This window comes from Ascidiella aspersa, chromosome 7 (genome assembly GCF_963924565.1).
Source record: "Ascidiella aspersa chromosome 7, kaAscAspe10.2, whole genome shotgun sequence".
NCBI lineage: Eukaryota > Metazoa > Chordata > Ascidiacea > Phlebobranchia > Ascidiidae > Ascidiella > Ascidiella aspersa.
The window spans coordinates 7,164,303-7,178,066 of record NC_139453.1 but is presented as its reverse complement, the minus strand read 5'-3'; the positions used below and the strand labels follow the sequence as shown (position 1 = coordinate 7,178,066).

Sequence of the window (13,764 nt, the reverse complement as noted above, 5' to 3'; positions counted from 1 at the left end):
CAGAATCAGATGTTTCTATCGAATTTCGCATTAAACCCGCACAAATTATATAAAACATAAATAAGGAAGTAGAAGTATGCGAGTATCTATTTGGTGTAATTTTAATGTTTTTTAAAGTTCGGTAACTTGGCATTAAAGCAAGCGTTCTTAAATTGGAGCCTGTGAGCCCCTTTGAGTTACGTGGAAAAATTTTAGGGGGTCTATAAATGCATTGTAAGTCTTGGTGTATAAGCTAAGGTAAATATTTTTTGTTGAAAAAAAATTAAAAAAACGCTTTCGTGCCTTCTCCTCAGTTGTATATAGACTTCATTCAAGTTTGTTGCCCGAAAACAGCAGGTTTCTTCTGGTTTTATGACGTCATCTCTAAAAATCTCATGCCCACAAACACATTTGCTTAGAATGAACATTTCTTCGATGAAACATTGACGCCTGCACAAAACCCTTCGAATTAGCGATCTCTGCCCAACTGTAGATGGTTATATTTGCTTTTGCCGAAAAGTTTCGTTGTTTTTGCGTCAACGGCGACTGGCAATTTTCTTCTAAAGTTGCCAGCGCTTTGCAGCCCCGGGCATAAGCAGGCCTTAGAATCCCTTAAAGCTTTCATGTCAGGGTATATCGCTTTGTGTTCGTCTTGTCACCGCATATTTCCTCTTTGAGTCGTTCAGCTGTTTAGGGTGCATTAAAATACTTGATGGCTGACTAAGTTCGAGCCAATGTCATGATCGAATATAGATGATTCACAGCGTATGATATAACGGAAACGGTATCATTTTATTAAAGCGTTGTTTGACTGTATGAAACCATAATTGGCCAAATGGTTAATGCGAAAATTCTTGGTGTATGACTTTTTGTTCAAAAAGAGTAGGAAATCACGTTGTTTTTTGTAATGTTTTCAGATGCCAACTTGTAAAGTTAAATGCCGGAAGATCATGTCTTACAGATTTAAAATATTAAGACAAAATCCGAATTTAGTATAAAATGAATTTACATAGGCAAACAGACTACATTTTTACCGAAAAACGATAAATGTGGCGTCATACAGATAATTTCAATACATTTTCGAACCCTAGAATGCCAAAAATAATTTTTTTTCCAAAAAAACATAGATTTTGGTGAAATAAAGTTGTTCGTAAAATTTCCTTTCTTTGAGCTTTTCTCACTCGTGTGTGTTAAAACTACAAACCGTTACGGCATAAAAAAAATGGGAGATGACGTCACAAAGTTACGTCATAGCAGGACGTGTAAATCAAGTAACCTTAGGAAACCTTAGGTTATCGTTCGATGTCGTGCACAAATATGCAACTCAAAGCGTTTTTGAAATACATTAATAAATTTGGCAGCATAGCCTGTTAAACAACTTTTTCAAAATGTTTTAACATTTTAATTACGAGTATGCCGTACCTGCGAAAATCATACCGGTTTGTTTTTCACCACTAGTATGTAGTTGGATAAATCGCAACCTTTGGCAGTTAATTGCATTTCACAGCAGCTATTAGTACACAGCCGCTGCATCTTCTTCGATATCGATCGAAAGTCACCTGAAGAAAAAGCAATTGACCTCGTACGCCCCGACACAGGTTTCACAACGACGCAATAAACGCACGGAAAGAGCGGATGTCTTAGATTGGCGGGGAGTTCTGTGTTTTACTGCGCCGAATCAAACCACCCTCCCTTATTTACTCGGAAACGCTTAAACGCGCCATTAAAGGTTATCCGCTAGTTGTTTTTTATATGCGCCCCCTTTAAACTAGTATGCTTTTGTCAAAGGTTTCTCATCTTGGCTTTTCATACGTTATGTTATCTTGATAGAGAAACCCCGAAGAAGGCGATTTGAAAAGGTTGCCGAAACGTTGGTTAACAATTACAATTACCAGAGGTGCTGTTTTTGAATTTGTTATTGGTGTATTAATGGTTGATGATAAAATTGTATTGCTCGTTTACTTGAAATTGTTTGATCAAATGCTTAGTTGAATTTTGCAGTCTAAATTTTTTTGTTGTTCATTTCTTTAAAAAAAAACTAATTTGGATCCTCAATTTTAAGCAACCAAAAAGGGTCGGCCGTTCAAAAAAGTTAACAAAAACGCCTCCTCGTATGCTAGTAAACGACAGCTGGAGTGTCAGAAGGTGTGTGATCCACGTCAGAATACAAAAATATGCACATACAGCCCATTTCCTTTCCTATGATTTCCAAAAGGGGCAGATGCCACACGAAATGGCTTCCTAAAAAATGGGCGCAGTATCGCGTTTTCCATTGGCCTACAGCTCCCCTGAAACTGACGCTTTATCGATCGCTTATCTGCCCAAGACCTATGCCCTCCGGTTGTCAGTCTTCTCTGGAGAATTGCCGACTGGCCTCTTGCAAGATTGGCCCGACATTTGCTCGCCCGCTTGGACAGCGCTTTTTATCTTCTTATGGATCCTTACCTTGGTCATCTAACATGCTGTAAAATTTTAAGGTTTGCTGTTAAGATCGTTTTTTTAAGTATAAAGCTGGCACCGAACGCATTGGCATTATACTGGCGACCGTTGTTCAATAACTCATTAAAAATGGCTTCGCAAAGGTTTTTGCAGAAGTTTATAGACTTTAAATGGAATAATTACTAACATACGATTTATTGTTCAAAACGTGTTGTTTTAAAATGCGCTAAAAATATTACGAATAGCAGCCGAAAGAATAATTACCAAACAATTACCACCCAAAACCTTCCCCTGGGGGTTGAGAACCACGGAATGATACAAATCCAATCGGAGTGTCGCAATGTTTTATTTGCGAAAATACGCTTCTGGTGACATTTGCGCAATGTTTGCCTTGACGCAATTAAACTGGCACGCACCGGTGACGAAGTTACTGCTCGTTTTGCGTTTACTTTGCCTACTGCGTTTCTGGCCACATTGGAATGCCGAAAATACCTGCTCGCCCTAAATCCCCGGTTTGTGCCAACACAAAGCAACCCTACAAAGTTCATCGGAGGTAAAACGCCATAATTGGCCAATATAGGGACGATTTAATCACAGCCTTTCAATTTCTTGTTAAAGTCCTTTTATTGTGCAATTTTGGAACCGCAGTGATATGAACTAAAAAAAAATACAAGTTTCTTCAAACCGGGCAAATTGAATGTGTAAAAAAGACGATATCTTCTCGCCCTTACACCTTAATGACGACAATGATTTCAAATGGGAGCAAAAAAATACAGGAAAGTATAAAGAATATAATTATGTTTTTTGGAACCTTGAGGTATGGTTAAAAAAGAGGAGCCGTTTTGAAACTGCCTCTTATTACAACCCACGGGGCTCCTGCCTATAGTGGTTAATTACACGTAAAAAAGACAGGAAAGTATGAAGAATAATTGTTTCTGAAACCTACATGTGATTGATCCAATGGGTGTAGAGGCTTGGTTAAAAAAGGGGTGCCGTTTTGTAACTGTCTCTTGGCCCAAACCCTGTCTTGTACTGGTTAATTTTCAGCAACCCCGCCTCTTTGTTTGGCCTATCAACGCACACTCACTTATTAGCGGTTTATCGACGCCCCACCGATAATGGTCGCATTTATCACACTTGAGCGCCTTTTGCCACGCTCCAGTGCGCTTCCAGACCCTTGGCCAGCTTAAAAAGGCCGACTCTCTCGCCCGTAAGCCTCGCTAAGCTCAAGTGTCGACGCTTTGTTGGAAGAAAAACTGTACAGTCGGGGGCTGAGCCGTACTTAAACTAGCGTATCCGATGTCCAGCAGCCTCTGTAGGCAGCGCCAGCATCCCTTGAAGCCGGCTCTTGCTGTAGTTTACAGTGCAAATAGTCAAGCGCCGTGCCTAGGCGCGTGTGAATGTTCGAGCGAGCGATTTTTCGCCAAATTTGGTGCCGGCCGTTCGCCGATTCGGCGGCTTTTCGGTGTTGGTTTTGCGCGGTATGCCAACGCCGCCGCTGCGATTTTAAGTGACCGCCCTTTCCTTGGCGAAACAATCCCGACCCTTGATTGTATTGCTGATGGCTCAAGCTTATTGGGCGCAGCTGATAACTTCTTAACGAAAAAAACGGTGCTTTGTTGTTGTTTTTTGCATAAATCGGGGCAATGCTTTACAAACTTCCATTTCCTTTAATTGTGGCGTAAACTTATCTTAAACACTGACGAATTGACAGATTAATTAGATTGGTATGCGTTTTCTGCTCTTGTTAAAATAATGTTTTGCATATTACCTTTGCAAAGTGCTAAACAAAACAATGCTTGCTTTGATCAAAAAAACATTGCCTCTAAGATAGCTATATATTACCGATACCGATATATCGATAGAAGCAAAATATCGGCTGATATTATCGGTACATCTCTAAACTTTAATATAAAAAAGCGAGGGCCTTGTAACAATAACCAGAAAACAAAACGGCACTTGCCAAATGGTTTCAACACACACAGGAGACTTATCGTTACATTTCACACCTACAATGTACTGGGAGCTCAAGTACATTTCAGCACCTAGGCTTTGGATTGGCGTTAATCCAGCAAGTTGCTTCTAAACAGCCACCAGCAATGATAACAGCCATTTGACAGCCTTCACTCAACCAGGACTTTATAGTCTCTGCTCTTACGACAATACGACTTCCGCAGATTCGACGGCGTTCGCTACCTGCGCGTTTTTTGCGGCCAAATGCACCCCCCCCCCCTAAACGTGCACGAGCCTGTTTGATTTCGTCACAATCGCCCTTTGTCAAAGACGCGAAACTCGGGATTGTGTAAATGTGTGATAAAGGAAACAAAACAAACTTTCGAGCCGTTACGAAATCGCGCTTTTTTACTTTAGTTTGAATGTGGAACGGATGGAGTCGTCTGAATGCTGGCGACAAACAGGTTGTATTATTTTTGTCTGGGCAGCTTGATAAAGAGGATCAGCCTTGGTCGGTGTTTTTGTTTTTTGTCGCCATTACAATAGTTTTTGATTCGCATGTTTAATATCTTGTTGCTTTTTTAGGTTCGCTTTCACACCCTACTACTGGTAGTATCGCGGAAAATCCAAGCGAATGAGAATTGTAGGCACGGAAATTCACCTATCAATTAAAAAAGTATAGAAAAGGCACGCTCGTGGAAAATTACGTTTTTCGAGCTTTCAAACAACAAAATTTCACGTTCTTCCAACTTAGCACGTTGACTGTGAAAAAATTAAACTGACGTAGTCATTTAAACCCACACCACAACAAAAATACACCTTCCTCCAAATTTCCACGTTTTTTGGTAGAAACATGTTTAACAGACGTAGTCTTTTAAACCCACCTCATCGCCGTTACAAAAATACCCGTTTTGCCGTATTCAATTGGCCAATGATCAGTCGCGTTGTCGTAAGAGTGATGTTCATCTTACTTTCGAACACGCAGCTTTCGCAATTCACAAGCCAAGCGATTAATACGCATAATGCGCGCAAAACAAATGAACGCAATCGCCCGCACATTTCGTCTTTACATTCCTCGGAAAGCTGGCGACAACCATAGCACTAACATTTGTTGTTTTCGCTGCAAACGAAATTTACATGAGATTTGATACGATGGCGTCATGTTTCGCTATTGATAGCTCTTGCAACCGTAATCACCAATGCGCAACAGAGCTAGTTTTTTTTTACTCCATTCTTCCCCGAAACCTCGTGTTTCGACATTTGGCTTCCACTTTGCTTTCAGGAATTGCCGTGGATTCATCAGCAGTTAAAATATCGTTATTTCGTCATGGTGCGCCTAAACTCGGCTTAGTCTTTGGTTTGTCCCTAATGCAAGTGGAATTGTGCCCGAATTGCACCGTCATTCGTACATTCATGTTTAGTTTGTTGCCTGCCCTTGGCGTATATAGTATTTATGTGGTTAACAGGAACACTAGGTAATGTTGCGTCCTAAATTTCGGACCACGACAACCTACAAATTCATAAGCCGTTAAGTTTCAGTACTCGTTTTCATATTTTTCATTCCTAAACCTGTACCTAGTTGTTATTTCACAGCTAGAGGGCTATTAAGAAGAATCGGTACTTAAAAATTATCAACTAAAATTTATTTCACCACATTATTTATTTTCACCACATTCTTTGCCTTTGAAAAAATGCTACTTTGCAATTCATAAGAAAATATAAAGTAGGTTGAAACAAAGTTTATTTGTTGGTCATTGATTAGAGGGGTGCGATTGACAGGAATCTCTGTAGGAGAAAAACTTTTAAATTTAGAAAACCATTGTCTTCTTTGCGTCCTCGGCTTAATGCGTAAGCCTCCAAATTCTTTACAATTTCTTTAAGTTATTTGTTTCTGAATGTGGTCACTTCAGGGCCACAGGGCGGTCTACTGGGGTACAAAAGTAATAAGTGTTGTTATTTCAAAATCTTTGATTTCGAGTTTACTTTTTTGAGCATTTACATAGCAAATTAATTGATTGACGTAAATATGCACAACAACAAATTTAAATTATTTTTATTGATAAACAGGGCTCGTTGGCACCGAGATGGTCTTAGTGAGGCAATCACGCAAAGGTTTCGCGAGACGTCCCCTTCGTATAATGACTGGAGGCTGTGGTATAAGACGTAATAACATATCAAAGCCCAGACAGAAGTAGTTATCATTTGTGTTGAAAATGAATGTGACAGAGTTATTCGAAACGTTCAAAATGCTACCTAATTCTGTATGGATTTTGATATTCTTACTACGACCTGTTGTTTTGTTTTCGTTCCTCGACTTGACAAACCGCGACCCCTTAGCCACTTACGGCGACATGTTCCTCTTGCATTTGATGAGGAAGTCGAAATGCTTAATCCGCGACCCTGCTTTCCTTCGTCTGTAAGCGACCAATCAATCAAGGACGCTTTTTCGTTCGTTTACCTGCAGATACAAAAGCAAGGCAAGGCGTGCTACTGTTTTGGCTGTTTTTTGCTCAGTGTTGCAAAACGCGAGGCAACGCCTTTCCGGTGGCATTTCCATTGGCCGATTGCCGCATTCGGTTGCCAGATGTACGTCAATCGCAACGTTGCAAGATCAATCCCCGCGCGTGCGTTGCTGCTGCGTTGACAAAATTAAACCAACGATGTATTTCTGCCGGGCACAACTTTTTAGCGTTTTTTAAGAAGTGTGTCAACAGACTTTGGGAAAACACTAAACCTTGGGAAAACACTAACCCTTGGTTGGAAGTTCCTTTTTAAAGTTTGTGCTTGATTTCCACTGAAGAGGACAAATAAGGCTCTGTTAAGTTAATGTGGTTGAAAGACTGCATTGCTTGACTGACAACTCATGATAATGTGTTTAATATTTCTGGTAGACATAGTGGTACAATTGTACATACGATGTTTTGTCCCAGTGGTCAATTCATAGAGTGTTAAGTTTTGGCCAATACGAACCCTAATACTAGTTTCGCTTATTATAAACAGCGATATCTTAATTGACGCCTTTTTTAATTCGTGTACTGCTATTGAATAATGTTGGTGACCAGGTTATGTTTTCGCGGTAGAAGTTCAATAATGCGGTAAATAAGAAACGGTTAAAGCAATCCTCAGACCTTTTCTATTTATAAGAATGCTTAGCCAGTAGCAACTTGCCCAAGGTTGTCAGCCCTGGATTAAACTCAATCAACAGCACTGATCAAGTCATGACACCCCTAATGCGCTAATCCAGCAGTTGTTATTTTGCATTTCCCAAGCGGTCTTCTCGCATCTGGCATGTACGCCGTACGTTCGTCATATAACAGAGCCGCTACGAAAATAGCTCCATTGTATCGAATTGTCGCCACCGGCCTGACTTTGTGTCTTTAAACCGTGTCCGCCACTTTTGTCGCAGGTAACCGGATAGGGCTTGATCAGCAGGAAAACGGGAATACGTTGTGAGGGGGGGTGCAAATTGGACACTTTTTTTCTGAAGTTTTTGCACCGGTCAACTACGGGATCATACATTTTCTATCCCAGTTAGATTTAACACAAATATTTTAACTGTTTTCCAAAATCACGTTTAAAGGCAGTTTGACTCTCAAATACAAATTTTCGAAAAAAAAAATAAAAAAAAAGTTGTTTGAAACGTTAGTAAGAACACTTTCTAGATTTCGAAATACCGAGAAAATATCAACAGACGTTAAGTGTATCTTTTTTTTGTAAAACATAAAACATCAGCAGTATGGTAAAATGTTGTTGTTACGAGAAATACCAAGGAAGCGTGCATTTACATGATAAATAAGAGTAAATATTAGTGCTGTGTGGTAGATTTCGATCTGAGCTTCAACATCTCCCTGATAACTACATCCTTCCCTCTCCGCTACCGCATGCCCTGCGTCGAAGTTATTATTGTTGGGTAACCGGCCGTGCCTTGTTTCTCACGTTTATATTTGGCCCGCACCAGTCGGTCTACGGCCCTCCTGACCCTGCTCTGTTGACACAAGGTGTTCGCAGAGGCCTGTAACACTTTTTCGCATTGTTTTGTCTCGGTCTGTTATAGTCAACGGTCTTGTAATACCGGTGCCTCTTCGTCAGCAATTTCAAAAATAGTTGTTTCCGGTAAAGCAACGTATTGGACTTTAGGTATGTCCGACACTTGACATTTTATTCCAATACCGATACCCGATATTTTGGACAACCGATCCGAAACCCAATGACTTGAATTGTTACGATTAAAAATTGTCATACGTTTAATTGTTTTTTTTCTGCCAAATGACTCCTATTACAAGTTAAACCTGCTAAATAGATAAAACTTAAACTTTCAGAGGAATTTTTCAGGCTATTGGCCATAAATTGCCCATGTTTTGAGAAGTTTAATGACACAAGTCCTATTAATCGACCATTTTTGATAAATATGTCTTAAGGTAGAAATCACTGCGTATGATCACAAATCGTGGCGAAATTACTTTATTAAATTCGTATGGGATGAGGATTGCTACCACTGGTATCGGCTGAGTAGCATTACTTCTGCTTGATATGGCTATCGGCTCCGATCCAATATCATTGGACCTAAATCGTATTTTTTCGAGGTAAAAATTATTTTAATCGCAAATCGTGTCTCAAAATTCATAAATATATTTGGTATCGGGTTTACGGCACCGATACCACCCCAGTATCGTACATGTACCGATACACTACCAAGTAAATCGGGTACCCATTTCAAAACGACCTCATCGAATCCACGAAAGCCAATGGAATATAAGATCACTTCATAAACAATTTAAGAAGGCCAAATAACAAATATACAGTACCAATAATAGGGCGTATCTTTATAGAATCGAAAACCATCGGCGGCAGGTTTTAGCCAGTCGATCACTGCTCCGCTGACGCGTATATTAACAAGTAAAACTCATAGTTAAAAACATGAGTAAAAACAGGATCAGACGTTTTGTTTAAAGGAAAATGTATTTCGCCAAAGTAGCATCATCAGTTCCTTAATTCGTATGAATTGATGAATTGATTCATTCGAATTAAGGAACTGATGATGCCACTTTGGCGAAATATATTTTCCTTTAAACAAAACGTCTGATCCTGTTTTTACTCATGTTTTTAACTATGAGTTTTACTTGTTACAGTACCAATACTACCACTTCAAATCGGGCACCGTATGCCAACCCGGCATTATCAAATCCAGCAAAACAAACAGACTTTGTCATTTAAATTAAAAGTAAAACCCTGGCGAGCGTTTCAAAAATACTGTCGAAAAAATTCTTAGCTAATTTAAAAAGGCCCAATAAAAAATAAATGTGACCAACTCAGCATCGGACAGGTATCGATACTACTACTTCGAATAGGGCACCCCTATTCCAACCCCCAGCCCTTACCGAATCCAGCAAAAACCAACAGGCTTCGTCATTAAAATACCCGGGGCGCTCTAAGGTCAAAGATGGCTCGGATAAGCTTGGCTGGTGCTTCAATGCCCTGGGAATTAAGCGCCTTGGTGCCAAGAGCTCGCACGAATAGCCCGGGGCTACCTGGCTCATGTTACTGCACCCGATGCCTTTCTTTTTGTCAGCCGTTCCCGTCAAGGCCGTTGCAGATTTTTCTGCTTTTTTTTCGTTTTACCAGCAGGCTGTTGAAGGCCTTTGCCCTTTGGCCGTCTTTTGATCAAGGAATGTGCGGGCAATCTTGCTCCTGCATTGCCACCAACTTACGTTTGTAAAGGTTGCATTTAAGGCCCTGCGCTGGGTCTGGTGTATGCTCGAGCAAAGTACCATAGAATAGACTTTCAGAGTTGAGCGCAAACAGAAGTAGGTATCATTTTAACGTTTCGAACTCTTTATTCATTTTCAACATCGTCATAGTCATAGTCTCAAGGTATTTTACTATGTTAAACAACAATAAAGAGTTATTCGAAACGTTCAAAATGATTCCTACTTCTATATGATTCTTACTGCGTCTCACTACAATCTCCAACCATTACGTTCCAAAGTGCGTTTTTTTAATTTAAATGTCCTTAGGATTTTGCATTCTTCCAAACCCAGCTTAGCAGGTGTGATTTTAGCAATTCATTTTGTATTCAATTAAACACGTAAAAGCGTTCAAACTTACAGTTCACCTAGTTTGCGGTATGTTTTTTAGGATGACGCTTGTGGCATTTGAGCAAAAGACCCTTTTTCTCGAAAAACGTATTCTTGACGAAATAGTTTGTGTGACCTATTTTGCTCCCAAGGACACATGAAGGTTGGGTTTATCATATTTATATCAAAGAACCCTGTCAATACAAGGATTTGGCAGCAAACTTGGATACTTTGTGGTCAAACACGTGTAAGCTAAACGCTATAACACGTGTCAAGAGATGTGCCACTTACATGTTTGACACTATGATTTAGCAATATTTTTAACACTTTGCATTGACAAAATACGGAAACCCGTGATGCATACAAACAATTAAATGTGTCAAGAGTTCCGCCTTAAATAGGCCACATCTAGTTTAAATTTGGCTGACAGCAGACCTAATATATTTTTTTTAGTTTGCATACAAACAAAATGGGTGGAACGTAATATGGAAGCAATGACATTGCGACAATTTCGGAAAGGTTATTTATAGGCGGAAATTGCGAATCATTGCTGTGTATATTGTTGCTTGGAATAACTGCGCATTACATTTGACGTTTCGGCATGATGTACAAGCTTGTTGTCAACATATACACTAACGATGACATTTGGCTTTTCCGGAAATCAACAGCATTGACAATTAACGTCAGTTACAGCGAAATAACACTACATATGCATATGTCTGTATTTAACGGTGTTAAACCCAAACAGTGGCGGATTGAAAAAAAATCGAATTTTTTTCCCCGGAAAAACGGCAAAGTCCATTTTTGTTCAACTTCAGGGTTACCACAAAGTCTTTTTATCGTTGACGTTGAATTAATTAGCATTTAGAAATGTCTGTAAAAACATGCATTTTTAAAGTCTTTAAACATTCTTTGAGTTGATGTTATGTTCAGCTTAAGTTTAAAAATTGTCATAAAAATATTTTTTTACTTTTTTTAATGTGTTGATCATGGCATTGTCACCGTTTTGTCTTTTGAATTATAGGTCTGTGAAAAGGATATAAAATTTCATGTTTCGTAAAATTGTGTTGCAACCCCGAAACTGCATTGTCGATTTTTATTATACAACTTTCCGATTCCCAGAGCCGCACCGGTCCAATTAAAAACAAATTCTGTCAATCATTGACGGTCCCTTGTTCGTGTAAACAGCACCCTGCGCGCGGCGACCTTCCCGAGGCCCATTGTGACGTACAATAGCGTGCTGCGTCACGTGTCGACGAACGTCAAAACCGCGGCATGTTTGCGGAGCATTTGACCCATGACCCCAACCCACCACAGACTAGCACAGGCTTGACTATGTTTTAGTTTTATTTTTTATTTTGTTTGGGGGGAGGGGTTGACGTCTCCGCGAATAACTGGGTTGTTAAATAATCAATTTTTGTTGTTAGGTACACTATGCACGGATCTGTAATGTAGCTTGATAAAGAATTGCAAACTTAAAAATGTCAAGCAGATCGACATCATCTTGATTATTAAGACATTTCGATACGAGCTTGTTCCATATTAACTCAAGAAAATACAAGCTCCTATCGAAACGTCTTAATAATAATCAAGATGATGTCGATCTACTCGACCTTTTTGGCTTTGCAATTCATTATCATGCTAAATATTTGTTGTTTTGTTAAGATAAAGTTAACTAACCTAAATTATATTGGTCTGACTTAACTATGGTTTGAACTAGGGATGTCCGATAATATCGGATCGGAGCCAATACCAGGTACCAAATTAATACAGAGATTTAAGCCAAGATTTGCGATTTAACGCAGCGATTCAACTTCAAAGCTATTTGCTGAAATGACTTAAATCCAAGTCAAGCAATTTTACACAACATACATAAAGTAATTTACTCGTAGACATTTCAACACTATTGCCTACAAAAATAAAGCAAATAAAAAAACATAAAACAACTTGTGAAACTAATTTCTAATTTTGTTCGCGGGACATTAAGGGTGTTTTAAGGGCCGCGGGTTAATCAGCCTTGACCTAGCAGTATAGCAATGGGGCAGTTTTCTATAGCTGCTGGTAATTTCTTCGCTCGCGTTTTGTCTGCTCGCTTCACCTGGCTGGTCGGTTTCCGCCCATCCTTTTGCCTGCAAGTTGCAACGCACAAGCAGCCACGTACAATAACAAAGCGTGGTTTAAGGTGTTTTTTTTCGTTCGTGCTAACCTATATTGTAACCGGTAAGCTAGCGCAAACTCAAAGCGAATATAATATAGATTTTGCATTTTTGTCACCTAACCTTTGCCTGCAAATTTTAGCGTATAAATACTCACGTACAATAACAAAGCGTGGTTCAATGTGTTCTATTCGTTCGAGCCAACCTGTTCAGTGATAGGTAAGCTTACGCAAAATCAAAGCAAATTTTTAGGATAAATTTGGCATTTTTATCAGTTTTAATCTTTGCCTGCAAGTTGCAATGTATAAGCACTCACATACAATGACAAAGTGCCGTACAACTAGCAATGTGTATTTATATATATTATTGCAATATAAGCAAAACTCAGAAGGGAATTTATGACTTCCTTTCTTTGTTTAGAAGTCAAAATTCAGAAGGACGGCATGCATTTTTGCTTTACCATCTTGAAATGTCATTTACGCTGGTTCATTTGCAAACCTTAGATTTTATTACAATTCTAAGGGATTATCGTTGCTCGGGGGATTTTCGGGATTAGCAAATCGGGGACTTTCTCAGCGATATCGAAAACATTACGCCGGGGTTCGAAGTACGACAGAAAACAAGATTCGGTGTTGAGCGGGAAACGGCACTCCTCGTTAATTTGTTTACAGTCGCAAAAAACGCGGGTTCGTATCTGCGAGATTGTCCTGTTATGTGCACATCTTTTGTGACTGTGTTACGCACAGGCTTGGGATTGATGGGCGATAATTTTTTTACCTGTTTGAAAAACTTTTTTTATGAAGGAAGGAAATTCCTTCCAATTTAGAACAAAAATTGACTTCACCCTGGTTTGCCATGATCATATTTTGTCTCCACTTGACATATTGTGTTTTATTGCCTTATTTAGGGTAAGAAAATACTTGATCTTGCCATAACTGTATCGGTACGAAATTGGCTATACTTGTTTATACGAACCGCGATACACAAACGAATTCCAGGGGTCGCAAGTTCGAACCCTCTTTTGCTTACTGCCGCAGTTTTGGTTTGAGTTGGCGGCGCGCAGATCAACAAAGCTCTTATGCAGCGGGTTCGTATTGCTGGCTGGAATGCATTTGCCTTTTGTTCGACTTCTTGCAGGGGTTAAGGAGGTGGATACGTCACTA

At 39.6% G+C, this 13,764-nt stretch overlaps 1 protein-coding gene across 1 annotated transcript in view; it reads left to right on the top strand.

Annotated features, from left to right (window-relative positions):
- LOC146137480 (protein MTSS 2-like) overlaps positions 1 to 13,764 on the top strand; it is a 57,794-nt gene that overhangs the window by 7,787 nt on the left and 36,243 nt on the right. The gene's annotated exons all lie outside the window — the stretch shown is intronic.